Below are 14006 nucleotides of genomic sequence, written 5' to 3'. Positions count from 1 at the left end.
ATTAAACAAGATGTTTTGTTTGGTTTCTGTGAAAAAAACACAACAAATTAAACAAGATCACAAGATTTACGCCATAATTATAACTACAGATCTAAACACGGAAGATGAAAGCATAAGGCAAATAATAGAGAGACATTTGAGGAAAAAAAGTTACCTGCAATAAAAGGAATATGCTTCAATTGTTCCTGGTAAAGATACATGCTTCAATTGTTCCCAGTAAAGAGATTTGAGAGAGAGAGAGAGAGAGAGAGAGAGAGAGAGAGAGGGATTTGTATTATGTATCGTGTTATGTTTTTTTTTTTTTTGTAAAGGAAGGAAAGTGTTTTCTTAGAATAAGAAAAGGAAAACACTTTCCTGCCATAAAGGTTTAATTTTTCCTTTGACTAACTTTCTGTATATTTACCGAACATAGAAAAATGAGGAAAATAGTTTCCAGAAAAGTGTTTTCCTGAAAACAAAAAAGGCATAAGTTAGATTGATAGATCAATGTGTATTTTTTTCATAAAAGACTGCAATTTCTTTAATGATTATTGTTTGTATCATTGTGTTTGTTCATGTGACAAAACATTGTAAAGCAGGATGGATTGATATTGTGAATAACTCCTTTTAAAAAAATTAAAATGCCAAGTTTAAAAAATAATAATAAAAAAAAATCTAGGCAATAGGTTTTTTACATCAATTAAAAGTTTTTTAAAAGCCCATCAAAATTCACAAAAAATTCAATTAAAAGACAAAAAATTAGGCAATATAATAACTTTTTAAAAGCCTGAAAAATGTCTACCTCCTAAAAAAAAATCAGGTTTTTCCAGTTTTTAACATTAATTAATTGAACCAAACCAAATTAAAAATTATAGATCTGAATTGCTTTCAATCCTAAATTATTTAAAAAAAAATTAGTATGATTATTTTTTTAAGTAAAAGTTGAACCACATCTCTCTCTCTATATATATATATATATATATATATATATATATATATATATATATATATATAAAACACCGATTTGAAAATCGATCTTGTGCAAAACTTGAGTTATTAGTTAGATAGAATGATCTTGATCAAATAATTTTTTTAAAAGTCTAAATGATATTGTTATAAAATTAAAAAAAATAATCTTTAATCAAGTAAACTCTTAATTTATTTAATTATTAATTTTTGACGCCGACTCGGACTAAGATGGTGGTCAACTTGAATTTTGGGTTTACCGACCATGTCAAGTGATAACAATCTTCAATAATGGTGGTCCAGCCTTGCACGTTAGGCTTACGGCTTGACATTCGAGACATATCTAAATGGTTTTGGTAACAACCATAGTTTTGTTTTTATTTTTCTTTGTTTTGTTTTATTGTGGTGTCGTCTATTTATATATCACTAGCATAAATCGTGTTTTTAAAACATATATCTTTTTTTTATTTAAAATAAGTCGTCATGCATATTTGCCTGCCATAATTAAACTCCCTTTTCTTTTATTTACATTTCATGACTATATATTATTAGAATTTCAAAATTTGCATTTTCCACATAAATATTTTATTTGGAAAGTTGATTAGTTGGATTCAATTTCGAGTGGACGAGATTTCTAATTCGAGGATTTGATAATTATTTTTATTCAATTTTGTGAATAATTTTGTAAGATTTAATTTTTATTTTTCATGTATTTTATCAATGACATGAAAAGAAAATAACAATAAAATATTGACGAGTTAATTAATACTAAGATTAATTCTAAACTTATATCAAAGACCTGACTTAAAAATGAACTTGCAAAATAAACTTAGATAATAATTGGATATAAGCTGTGGTTTAGAATAAATGAACTTAGAAATAAAAATATTGAACTTTTTTTAAAAATATTTTTTTTAAGTGATCTTAGTTTTTCTTGAAAATATCTAATTAGTTATCTTTTTTTCTTGGAACCGAAATTTTAGCCTCCCTCCGTAAGTGGTGGTTCCCGTCCGAACCTTTTTTAGTTCGAAAATTAATTATCAAATATCAAGATAATATATATATATATATATATATATATATATATATATATATATATATATATATATATATATATGGTAATTATAATTTTTAAACTTAGCCCGAGGCCTTTATTTCAGGTTTTGACTGGGTTGTCTGGGTTATTATTTTTTAATCAAAACGATGTTATTTTAGTAAAAAAACAACAAACTCAACAGGTTACAACCGGGTTTTTGACTTGGTCAACTGGGTCATCAGGTTACCTCAGGTTTTGTTTTTTCTTGTTTTTTTTTAAATTCGGTCCGGTTTCAGTCCCGAATCGGGACGAGTATCAACACTATAATCGTAATATTTAGATTTGTTTTAGTAAGTAGTTTTAGAGAAACATTAATTTAACATTCATATATTGACCATGTCATAAAGTAGTTGAGTTTCTTATGTGGAGAGAGAGTTTAAGATGATTTCGATCCTAGCCTCCCTTGTCAAGTATCAAAGCTTTATTATTTTCTCTTACCAGGTCATTGTTGCTTAAAAATCACATGAAACAATAAGCTTTGACCAAGAACAGGAAGACTGGAAAGATCTTCTTACAGGCTTCGGCAATTTTTCAATTAAGATTTTCGGACACAGCATGCATCATGCTGATGCTCCTATAACCTCATGCTGTGCTATTATAGATACTGATACAAAGTTGCACAGCATATATTCATCATAAAATCTATAATTTTACTGCCATTATCAGGTTTCGTTGTTTTAATCTAATGATCCAATTTTCATTCATTTTATTTCCTAATTAAGACTATGGTTTTTATTTTTATACTTCTATGAACTAAGACTGTCTTGTAGCTAAAACACATTGTCAAATGATTAAACTTAAGCAAGTGATTATTATCTGCAAAAATAATGGAATTTTATACGTATTGTTACACTAATTAATTTTTATTTTGTTATTAAATAAGATCTTGGAAATCTTTTAAGAATATTAGAAGGATATTTTTTTTATAATATTGAAATGTTTTTTTTTTGTGCAGTTAATCATTGTCAATTTTTTTTTTAAGTTTAGTTTATGCATTGTTATTAACTTTTTTAATCATATTATTAAATTAACTGAGTTTATTAAATATAGTCGAGCCAAATGATTTAAATCTTGGAATTTTTTTGCTTCTTTAAAAATATTAGCATTGCATGAATATTTTTTTTAACGGTAAAAAAAATTTAATTTGTACAAGCTACCAATATAGCGTATCCTATTGAAAAATTAAAGGAGCAAGAGAGATTGCAAAAGTTCATTGACAAGTTTTTTATGAGCTTCTTAACAAATGTTAGCATTCAAAACAAGAGTGGGACTGCAATTAGAGTTGATCGATCCTGCTAAAAAGTTTATCACCAGACCTTATTAATTCAAGTTAAGCTTACCAGCTAAAGGAATATAGGTTCAATAATTAATATTACCACAACCTGTGAAATTAGTGAAAAATTCATATCCAGTAATTAGCTACCGAGGCTCTAAGACTGAGACAGTAATCTCATTGGTTGAAGATAATCCAACCCTGTTTGAGGAGGAACTTGATTCAAGTGGACCTCCGTCATTAAGAAAAGCTGGTTCTTTTGGCTTAGGCAATGCACTCTCTCCTCCCAACATCCGAACGACAGAGGCCATGCTTGGCCGGTCATCAGGATGCTGTTGCACGCATAAGAGGCTAATGTGTATGCATCCCAGCACTTCTGAGGGATTGCATGACTCATCTCTCAGTGCGTCAATTAACTCTGATGCTTTGCCTTCATTCCACAATCTCCATGTCTAAGACAAACAAAAGACTTGCTGTCAGCCATTAGTTCAGGACATGTAATAAGACAAACCAATTTAACCTTGAATACTACATGTCCAATAAGGCTAAGGCTATGGTCTGGATGGTAAAACCCTTTACTTTTCTTTCCGCTTATTGTCTCAAGCAATAAGACACCGAAACTAAAGACATCGGATTTCACTGAGAATACATAATGGTAATATTAGAACTGGCTAATGAATCAGATGTCTTACTAAGTTCCCACTACTCTGCTTGTGTCGCCTTCAGTTTGGTCAGCCAAAAACATTCTAGCCAAACCAAAATCAGAAATTTTTGGATTCATGTGATCATCAAGTAAAACATTACTTGATTTGAGATCTCTATGTATAATTCTCAATCTGGAATCTTGATGAAGATAGAGAAGCCCCCTTGCAATCCCAGAAATGATGTTGAAATGCCTTGACCAGTCTAACATTTTTCCTTTTGTCCCATCTGATAAGTCATGTTTTCATATTAGGCCAAGCTGCTATTGGAATACACAAAATAAAGAATTTAATAGCAGCAAAAACTTATAACACTTTTTTGCATATTAGGCCAACTAAGTCTTTTTGTTTTTGAAGAAGAAGATTAGGCCAACTAAGTTAATTAGGTTACGAGAGACCCGTACTGAAAATGAACGAGTCCAGGCTTCCGTTGGGCATGTATTCATAAATCAGCATTTTTTCATCTCTCTCAATGCAGCAACCAAGAAGCTTTACAAGATTTCTGTGCTGGAGCTTGTTAAGCAGTATCATTTCATTTTTGAATTCATTTAATCCTTGTCTAGAACTCCTTGACAGCCTCTTCACAGCAATTTCCTGTCCATCTACTAGCTTACCCTAAAAGAAAACGTTTATAAAATGTTTGCGCTTCTCTGCATAAATTAAAATGCCTTAGTTGTCATAAAGGATGTTTGCTAGGCATTTTTAAAGTTTACCTTGTAGACAGGTCCATATCCACCTTCTCCTAACTTATTGTTGATCGAAAAGTTGCTGGTGGCGTTAGCTATTGCAGTGAACTCAAAGAGTGGTAGCTCCAAGTCTTCCTTTTTTCCTTTATCATTCTCATGATCATTTTGCAAGCACTTTTCCATTCTCTCTAAAACAGGGTAATATCAACACCATATTAAAAAAAAAAAAAAAAAGATAGGAATGAATGGTTACAAGTTATTGAAATATTAATTTTGATCACCGAAGAAAATGTTCGATTGTGCTGACAATGATTAGAACATTAGATCAATCCCACAATGATTAGACATTGTTACTAGAGGGGGCTGGCATGCAGGTGCAGAGGCTCCTGTAAGAATTTTATTTTTTCAACGCTCTCCTTCAATAAATTAGATTTTTAGTCTTAAAAATAAAATAAAATTAAACTTTAGCTCCTTTCAAATTTGTTTTCTCTAATTTGGTCCTCCCAAACTAAAATTCATAGCAGGTTAGAAGCTATAATGTCTTCGAGTTGAAACCAAAATGAAAAGCAATACAGCTCAACAATGTTTATGGCTATAACAAGTTCTGATAGCTCAGCTGTTGTGATTTGGAAGTAACCGATTTGGGTATATTAGACAAGTTCTGTGCCAGCTAATATGTTAGTTCTGGTGCTGAAATTCTACTGATTGAAGACCATTTCATAAATTTCTTTCACAGGGTACATAAAAATTTCTTGCACAGGGTAAATTGGACATAGATAATCCAAGAACAACAGTAAATTCAAGCAACACAAAATTCTATCAATTTAAATTTTTATTAATTAATATATTCTCTTCAAGTAGTTTGCTAAAATACACGATAAATAACTCTATTTATACTAAGAAAAACATCCTAAACAAAGCTATAAAAAATAATAAAATTAAATCAACTAGAAAATTATGACAATTTTCAAATATTAACTTCTATTTAAAGGCCTTAAGTTATGTCTATTAGCACAAAGTTGTCTATTGAAATTTTATTATTTAATATTTTTTGTTTAAGTTGTTTATTGAAATACAAGTTAAACAATCATATTTATACTAGAAAAAACATCTTAAATAAAACTTAAAAAATAATAAAAAATTCTAAATTATATAAAAATAAAAATTATAAATCAACTAGAAAATTATATCAATTCCTAAATAGTAATTTACAAAATAATAAGATATTTCCCATCTCTAATTTGTATGAAATTTTAACTTTATACGAAAAGATACTCTAGAATCTTCTATAAAAATCTTAACCCTATTTAATAAATAAATTAAAAATTATGCTAGCTATAAATTTAAAAAAATCCCACGTATCAATGTCGTAGTGATCTATTGTTCAATCTAATTATATCTATACACTCGTAACCCTAAAAGAAATTGAAAGAATACCAAATGGTCACAAATTTAGTGACAGCTAGCGATCGGTCAAATTAACTTACCTGCTCGCTTTGCCTTGCTTTTGCGGACGTAATAGATGGCCATGAGCATCCCCAAGACCACGGCAATGGTAACTGTAGTTATCACTGCAATCCTTATCTTAGGTTTAGCTTTTGCCTCTTCATGGTCATTTGCAAAATGAAGAATAGTTAGAATTCTGCTAAAACTGAAGCAAAGAAGCTGTGATCAAGGAAACAGTGGTTAACTTCAGTGGCTTATTCACATGCTCATGGAATTCTGAAAATTATAGCAACCACATACCTATTTCTGAAGCGTGCAATCGAACGTATAGTGTCTGGCCTCCAATTGGAACTTGTCTAATATCTATCAGATCCCCAAACCAAATAGCACAGCCACTACCTCTTCCTCTAATATCTAAATTTGTATATGCCATACAAGAACAGTTTTGTAAGCATTTAGCCCTGCATTCCTTGAGATTCATAGTTTTGTTGACCCAAGAATCTGTAGCATCCGGCACCTTGAGCCCATCAAGTTTGATGAATCCATCTCCTTTCTGACATTCTAATTCCTTATTTCGCACACATCCTTGAGACCAGTCCATTGTGTTCCATGCCTCTACTGACTTAGGCTTGAATTTTGCTAAACATTGACAGACCGGCATCGCACTCATAATGCAATTTCCATTTACACCACAAAGACCATAATTGTCACAGTAATCTCTTGGGACAGAAGCATAAAGAATCCAACTTTTAGTATCTTCACTCGTGATTACAGATCGATCATTAAGGTCATATGAATAATACACCTATCTATATGAATGATTGCAGTATAGACTCGGGGAAACATGAGTTTTGAATAGGAAAATGATGCCCAGAAAGTTGGGTTACTGTTGAGTGTTGATAGATAGCAGCAGGTTACCTTGTTTCTTAGGTCATTTCTTTCTAATGGCCCAGCATTTCATTTGGTTAGTGTTATAGTCAATAGATGTACATAAGAGGAAGAAAGTGTTCACTAAAAATCTCAAGATTTTTTTTTATGATTTTTTCTTTTCAAATCTCAAATAACTTTTGTGAACTATTTTGACAAACCTGAACAGCTGTACAAGGCCTTTCGAAACATGCCTCCCAAGTATTTGGAGAAGTTCTTAGAACTATTTTTATTTTCAAAGGTGTTGAAAAGATAGGAAAATGATGGCTTTTGTGTCGTGTCGACCAGGGTAGAAATCTAGTGCTTGGGTTGAATGTTCTTATGAGTATCGACTCCCCTTAAATACGTTTGTTACTTGTCTTTTTTCGTTAGTCTTGCCTGAAAATGATGCAATATAAGACTGACTAGATATTTTTTTGCCTGTAATATATAATTTTTTTTAATATAAAAAACTCAAATAGTTTCTGAGTTAACTTGATTAACTAATGATTTGAAATAATTTAAAATAAAGCTGAAAATTAAAAAAAATAATTCAAGGCTCAATAGTCTAATGTCATAGGATAAAATAAAATTAAATTAAAAAAGAAGTTAAATAGATCTAATTTTCAAAACCATCAAATTTGGTCATGAGAATGAGACTAAGATGTATTTTCTTAAAATTCAAGGGACTTGTCACCTAAAATCTAAAACAATAGAGGACTAAAATGAATATTTTAACAAAATTTTCAACCTATAGACCAAATGGTCTACCACAAAACTCATAAGTTTGGTTCAGTATCCCTCGCCCTCACAACTCTCCTATAATGACTGTTGGTGTTTTCATTCCACCAAATACAAAGCAAACCTAAAGCAATAGCTATCTCTATACAAGATCACAATCCTAGGAGATAAAGATGAGATTTTAAAAAATTCAGACTTGGCCCTATAAAATCAGCCAGAGAAACACAAAGAAGGGGGGATAAAGAAAGATGAAAGAGATATATAAGGAAGAAAACCTAGAGAGTAGAGGAAAAGAACAAAAAAAAAAACAAAGAGGGGAAAAACAAAAAACAACAACAAAAACAGAAGCACGCTTGAATAGAAATGGAGAGAGAGCTAGAGAAGATCCAAAGAAAAGAGGAGTAACAAACCTAAAACCAGAGAGAAGGACGACTAAAGAGAAACAGACGAAATAGAAATGGAAGGGAAGAAAGGAGCATTGTCCAACCATCATCGCCTCAAGTCTTCGTCTCCAACAACAACTGAAGTAGGTAAGTTCTTATTTTCCCCCATTATGCAATTTTAATTAGTTGTTTACTATGCAAGCATGCCTGAATTAATTCACGCGTGCCCACTATTGCAAAGCTTGGTCATTGGGTTGGGCTAGTGACCAAGCTTGATAGGTTGGTTCAAGCCCAGCTTATATTGCTAGGCTAGATCTAGTCCATAAAAAACAATAAAAAGAGATAGAAATTGTTGAGACCAGGCTGGGCCTAGGCCTCAGGCCTATTTGACCTAATTTTATTTGGGCTAAAGGTGTGTATGGAAAAACACACCTTTATGCCCTTTTTTTTTTTTCCTTTTTTTTAAATTTAGACAAACAGGTTTTTTAAGATATCAGAAAATTTCAAAAAAATTAGGGACCCTTTTGGATTTATTTATGGGCCCTTCATATTTTTTTGACGACTTTACTTATTATTGAGTTATAGACTTAAACTATGAAATGTAAATCTAGTATGCAATACATATCTATCCTTTCTTTTTTAATCTCTAAATCAAATAATAGGAATATGTGTTTTTGCTTTCAATTTGAATTTTACTAATTTATTCACTAGCAATAAAGTCATGAATATTCGTATTCACTAATATTAGAATTAGTAATATCCTCAATGTTCACTAACATCAAAGTTAGGAATATTGATAATAGGATTGACAATTATTTTGAATCCCCAATATTCATGTTCCAAATTCTTTGTCGCTTAGGTATGTTCCTCGTATTTTGACTACAATACCTAGTATATGAGTATCTCATCATCATCAGAAGATATAAAGTAAAATAATGGGACTTCTTTGTAGCAGAAACCAAAAGTTCTAAACTTGTTGTCATGGAATGATTACAACATCACCAAAATGCTCCGATTATAGACTCAAATCCTCAATCTAAATTCCTAGCACATAGATCTCATGCTTTTGCTTTTCTTGCCTCAGCAGCACAATCTAAGGAAGAGTATTTCAAAATCATGAAGCAACTCATATAAAGCACCAAAAGACAATGGTTCATCTCCATCTTCATCATGCTCAAGTTCTATAATCGGCCTAGCAAATGACAATGAAGATGACTATTATGATATCCTCTATGTTATACAAAAATCTTAAGCAATCACTACTTCTGTAAAAAAAAAGTATTTTAAAAAGCCCAAAAATATTTTGACTTGTTTTATTTCTTAGTCGAGATTCTCCAAACCATTAGGCCCATCTTCTCTTGTTGGCACAAATGGAAAAAATAGCCAGCCACCACTTCAACTTTTTAAAAGTTGAGCCCCGACTTGCATAAACAATAAATAATTATCGGTGGAAATTAACAGACAACTTTTTTAACTTTTTTAAAAGCAAATCATTTGCTTTACAAAATTTTCAAAGAAGATAGTCTCGTTCTGCTCTATATAAAGAGACTCATCCTAGGCTTTGAGAGCAAAACTTCATATAAGAGTTCCTCTATAAAAAGCATCACATTTATCCTCTTGTAACATATTCAAATTTCCATGTAACCTTTTGTATTACTATCTCTTATCTTGTAAAAAGATCTATACTGCTTGGATCCGAACCTCTAGAACCAAAATTTCCTGTAATAATTTTAATACAAATTTAAGTAAGGTTCATTTAAATCTTACTTTTTATATATCTCCTATTTAAATTCTATTTAAATTTTTGCACTTTTTCTACAAATTTAAGTATGCTATGTGTGTGTTAGAGGATCTTATCATTTTCTACAAACTTAAGTATGCTATGCTAGTAAACATATGTTTTATATTCTGTTTTAAAATCAAGTATATCGATTGAAAACCTGTTTATTGAAACTTATTGTCTTCAAAGCTCAACGCCTCCTTACAAATCAATAATGAGATAATTCTTATGAAACTTCACTTGGAGAAGACATTTGTTCACTAGCATAGTCTCTCTCTTTTTCTATCTCTTTCTTTTTTGTTTTCTTAACTGTTTGTTCGCAAATAAGGTACCCTCTTATTTAGCTAATCTAGGCTATATAATAAAGAGACTTTAGGTCAATTTTTTTATTTATTAAAACTAAGTTTTTTTTTTATGTGTTGACTTGGTTAAGTTTAGATTAGGTTTGACTAGATCAACGATATCACTAAAAACTTAGATTGAATGTGTTTATCTGGATTAATATTTTGTTCGTTTAAACTAAAAACTTGATTCAATCAAGGCTTTGAGTTCTGAATTTTTTTTATCAACCCGCTAGACTAGATTATATTTTGAATAATCAATTGAATCACTAAAAACTCGATCAAATCAAAGATGTATGACAAAGTCTATATCTTATCTAGTTCAATTAAAAACTCAATCTAAATCAAACTATACTAATATAAAAAGTTGTATTACTCCCTTGTTTTATATGATATGTTAAATTTATCTTATAATGAATAAAGAATTTAATTTAATTTTCTAATGAATAAAGAAAACATAATTATCATAAATAAATAAATAAATAAAAATTATTTAAAAAATAAGACAATATTCTTTCAGTTCCATAAAAAAAAACTTATTGCATTGCACTTTATAAATCCAAGCTCCTCTTTATTTTGCTTACAAAAGAGGACAAAAACACAATAAACCTAGAAACATATGAAAATAATAAAATGATTAAAAACATAATAAAAGGTTGAATTACATTATGGTGTTTGATTATTTCCCCTTTATTTTTTTTAAAATAAAAATGGTTTTTCATTAAGGTGAAAAAAATCCCTAATTGTTTTAAATCCCTATGAGAAATTGTCGTTTGGAAAACCTAAACAGACAAAGCAAACGGAAAAACCAAACACCCTGTCGTTCAATAATTCCAACGGTCGATAATTTTTTAATTGTCTGTAGTTTTTCTTGCAGTGTGAAAATCCAGCCTCTCTAAAACTTCACATTCAATTTCAAAAGAAAAACTCTCTCTCTCTCTCTCTTCTCTCTCTCTCTCTCAAGAAACAACAATCCTCTTTTAGTCGTTTAAACTCTCTATTTGAAGTTTGATTCAAATTCTGTGTCCTACTTCTGTGAGTTCCAATATTTTTCTCTATCAATCTCTCTTTAGATACATAATTTGTTCTTCTTCTATGGGATTTTTTATCTATTTATTTTGGTCAAAAGTTTTTGGTGTGTATTTCTGGATTTTGATGTTTGAGCATCTGGGTTTCTTAAAAATTTCTAGTCATTGTAAATTATGATTTCTTGACTTGATTAAGGGATTGAAGAATTTCAGTTTTAAAGTTTTGGTTTTTTTAGCTTATTTTCTTTTTATTTCATTCTTAGATTGAATTTTGTTGTCAATAGTTTCTTGTTTCTCTTTAAGATTTATTAATTTCACTCTCCATGTAATTGGTTTCTCCTTTCTTTTTTCTTTTTTTTTTCAAATATTGATGTGTTTTTTCGTTAATATGAATTTCTCTGCATGTTGTGTGTCTTAATCTTGATAGGGTTTCTTTGTTGTAATGCTTTTGTTTTAATTTGTAGTGTAAATGCCATATTTCCAAGTAATGTTGCTGCCTAATATATGTAAATTTCTTCTTTCTACACTACTGAAGGCATCTTTTTCTCTATTTTATGTCTTGAAAGTTTTTATTGCATATAAGGGGTTACAAATGCTTTTGCCTTCTTGCTACAACAACTGATTTGTGACTGCTAGAAGCATATAATATCACATTCTCGATATTTAGTAACTAATCCTATTATTAAATTTGGGGAAGCAGACCATTTATCTGGTTAATGTTTGAAATTATTATAGGTCTCATTTAGTAACTAATCCTACCTTGGCTGATATTTTTAATAAAGTGTTGTTGAGAAAAATTGGATATATTTTTTAAAATTTCTGTTGTATAATGTGTAGGGATGGTACTTCCTTGTTAGCAAATTTCTCAAAGAGGACATTGTTGTTTCATGTTACCATCTTTTCTTGCACATGCCAAAAGATATGATTCTATTGACCTTGATTTCCTTAAGACCCTTGTTTTCTGCTTCTCATCAGGAGGAATGCTTGCATAGGCTGCAGAACTGTATAGATGTCGCCTATGATAGTTTAGTTTCATCACACCAGGTACCCTTTCTTCTGAAGAATCTATTGAGAGTTATGGTGTGACAAATATAGAACCATCACAACCTATTTAAAATAGATAGATGAATTGCTCGTTTGTTGTATATTTATCGTTCTTATGAGTCCTTACCTTTTCAATTCACACATTTCATGCATTCAATCAGGTCATTAATTTTTGAAACGTGAATGTTCCCTGATTGCATTATTCTATAGTATATTTCCTTTCCTCTCAGAAGCTTTGAAGGCCTTGCAAAATGCTGCCTTTCTCGAAGAAGAACTTTATGGTTTAATATTTGAGCAGTAGAAGGATATGGGCTTGCCAGGAAAGGATCCATCAACAGATTTTAGATAGGCCATTGGATCCTTTGTTAAATTCCTTGATATTGCTCTCATCATTTTCCACCATCATTGCCTTGTTATGCTTATGATGCTTGCATTTTTCTATGGGTGATGGTTTTATCGTTGGAGAATTTGTTGTTCTTTCCTAGGACCAGTATATCTTGTTCGTCTTGTTTTGCAACCTTAGTCAATTTAAACTTCTTTGTGGTTCCCTCAGTCTTCAAAGAATGTTTTTCTAGCTGACATGCGAACGTGGATATTAATTTTTTAATGGACTCAACTGTATTTATGTTTGGCTTATTGAGATTGCTCTATCTCATGGAATTTATAGTTTTACTTTTAGTAAATTCAATTATCTCAGTCATGAATATGCAAATTTCATGATTAACCTTTCCACTCCAATATTCTGCTTGTTTTTTCATGGTTATGTAGGGGGAGAAACCTCTTCCCATAAGCATCTCTTGATCTTTATTCATGGTATCAGTTATTAGTCCAAAACTTATGCACCTTTTGTCTGCAAGTATATTAATCGATCTTTGGCATTGAGACAAAATCCAGAACCTTGGCAAAGGTTCATGGGTAGAAGGTGTTGTGGATTCTAAAGATAGGGTGGGAAAATTTGTACCTACGAAGAAGTTAATTGATTCTAATCAGACCAACCCTATTGAGTAAGTTTCTGTAAAGATTCTAACTGGACCAAGGCATTAATTTGAAACCTATAGGAGGATTATGTTATTATACAAGTTGTAGATGTTGTTAAAGATTCTAAAGATGGGGTGAAAAAATTTATACTTGTGAAGAAGCTAGTCAATGCTAATGGCCTAAGATTGCTCTCGTGTTTCATCTTCAAATCTTTTCAATGTTGGAACTGCCTTCTGTTTGAATTTCACTTTGTCTGAAGTTACTTGAACATTTTAGTCATATGCTCAATATTGCATCTTTTGATTAATTTATTATGAGATCATCTCATTTATTATAGTTTCCCCCTCCATATTGAATAGCAATCCAGGACCTTTTGTTTGGTGATCTGAAATGTACAAAAGTAAACATTTTTTTTTGGCTCTTTTACATTCAGTATTGTTATCGGCTGCTATTAGCCTTAGTATTCTTGCAATCTTCAATTCATCCACCCAAGTACTTTTTTCTCGTTATTTTTAGGGGGGCATAACTATAAGTTGTTCTTAAGGAAATAGTTTAGTTTTTGTTTCAATAGGGAACTTGGCCAAGTTCTTAGGTAGCACATCTGAGTTTTCTAGAATATGATCATAATTCACCTTCATTAGGATATGGCTGGCTTGTC

The 14006-nt window shown here is 30.8% G+C and overlaps 1 long non-coding RNA gene and 1 pseudogene across 1 annotated transcript; one reads left to right on the top strand and one right to left on the bottom strand.

The window, feature by feature from the left end:
• Positions 1-3334: 3334 nt before the first annotated feature.
• On the bottom strand, positions 3335-7119 carry LOC7454391 (G-type lectin S-receptor-like serine/threonine-protein kinase SD1-1; annotated as a pseudogene).
• Positions 7120-11105: 3986 nt separating this feature from the next.
• LOC112325491 (uncharacterized) lies at positions 11106-13006 on the top strand. The gene is made up of 2 exons (XR_002979509.2): positions 11106-11333; positions 12302-13006. It is a non-coding gene; the product is annotated as an uncharacterized LOC112325491 (long non-coding RNA).
• The last annotated feature ends 1000 nt before the right edge of the window (positions 13007-14006 follow it).

Source organism: Populus trichocarpa, chromosome 11 (genome assembly GCF_000002775.5).
Source record: "Populus trichocarpa isolate Nisqually-1 chromosome 11, P.trichocarpa_v4.1, whole genome shotgun sequence".
Classification (NCBI taxonomy): domain Eukaryota; kingdom Viridiplantae; phylum Streptophyta; class Magnoliopsida; order Malpighiales; family Salicaceae; genus Populus; species Populus trichocarpa.
The sequence above is the reverse complement of the archived record's forward strand: the minus strand, read 5'-3'. Positions and strand labels throughout refer to the sequence as shown.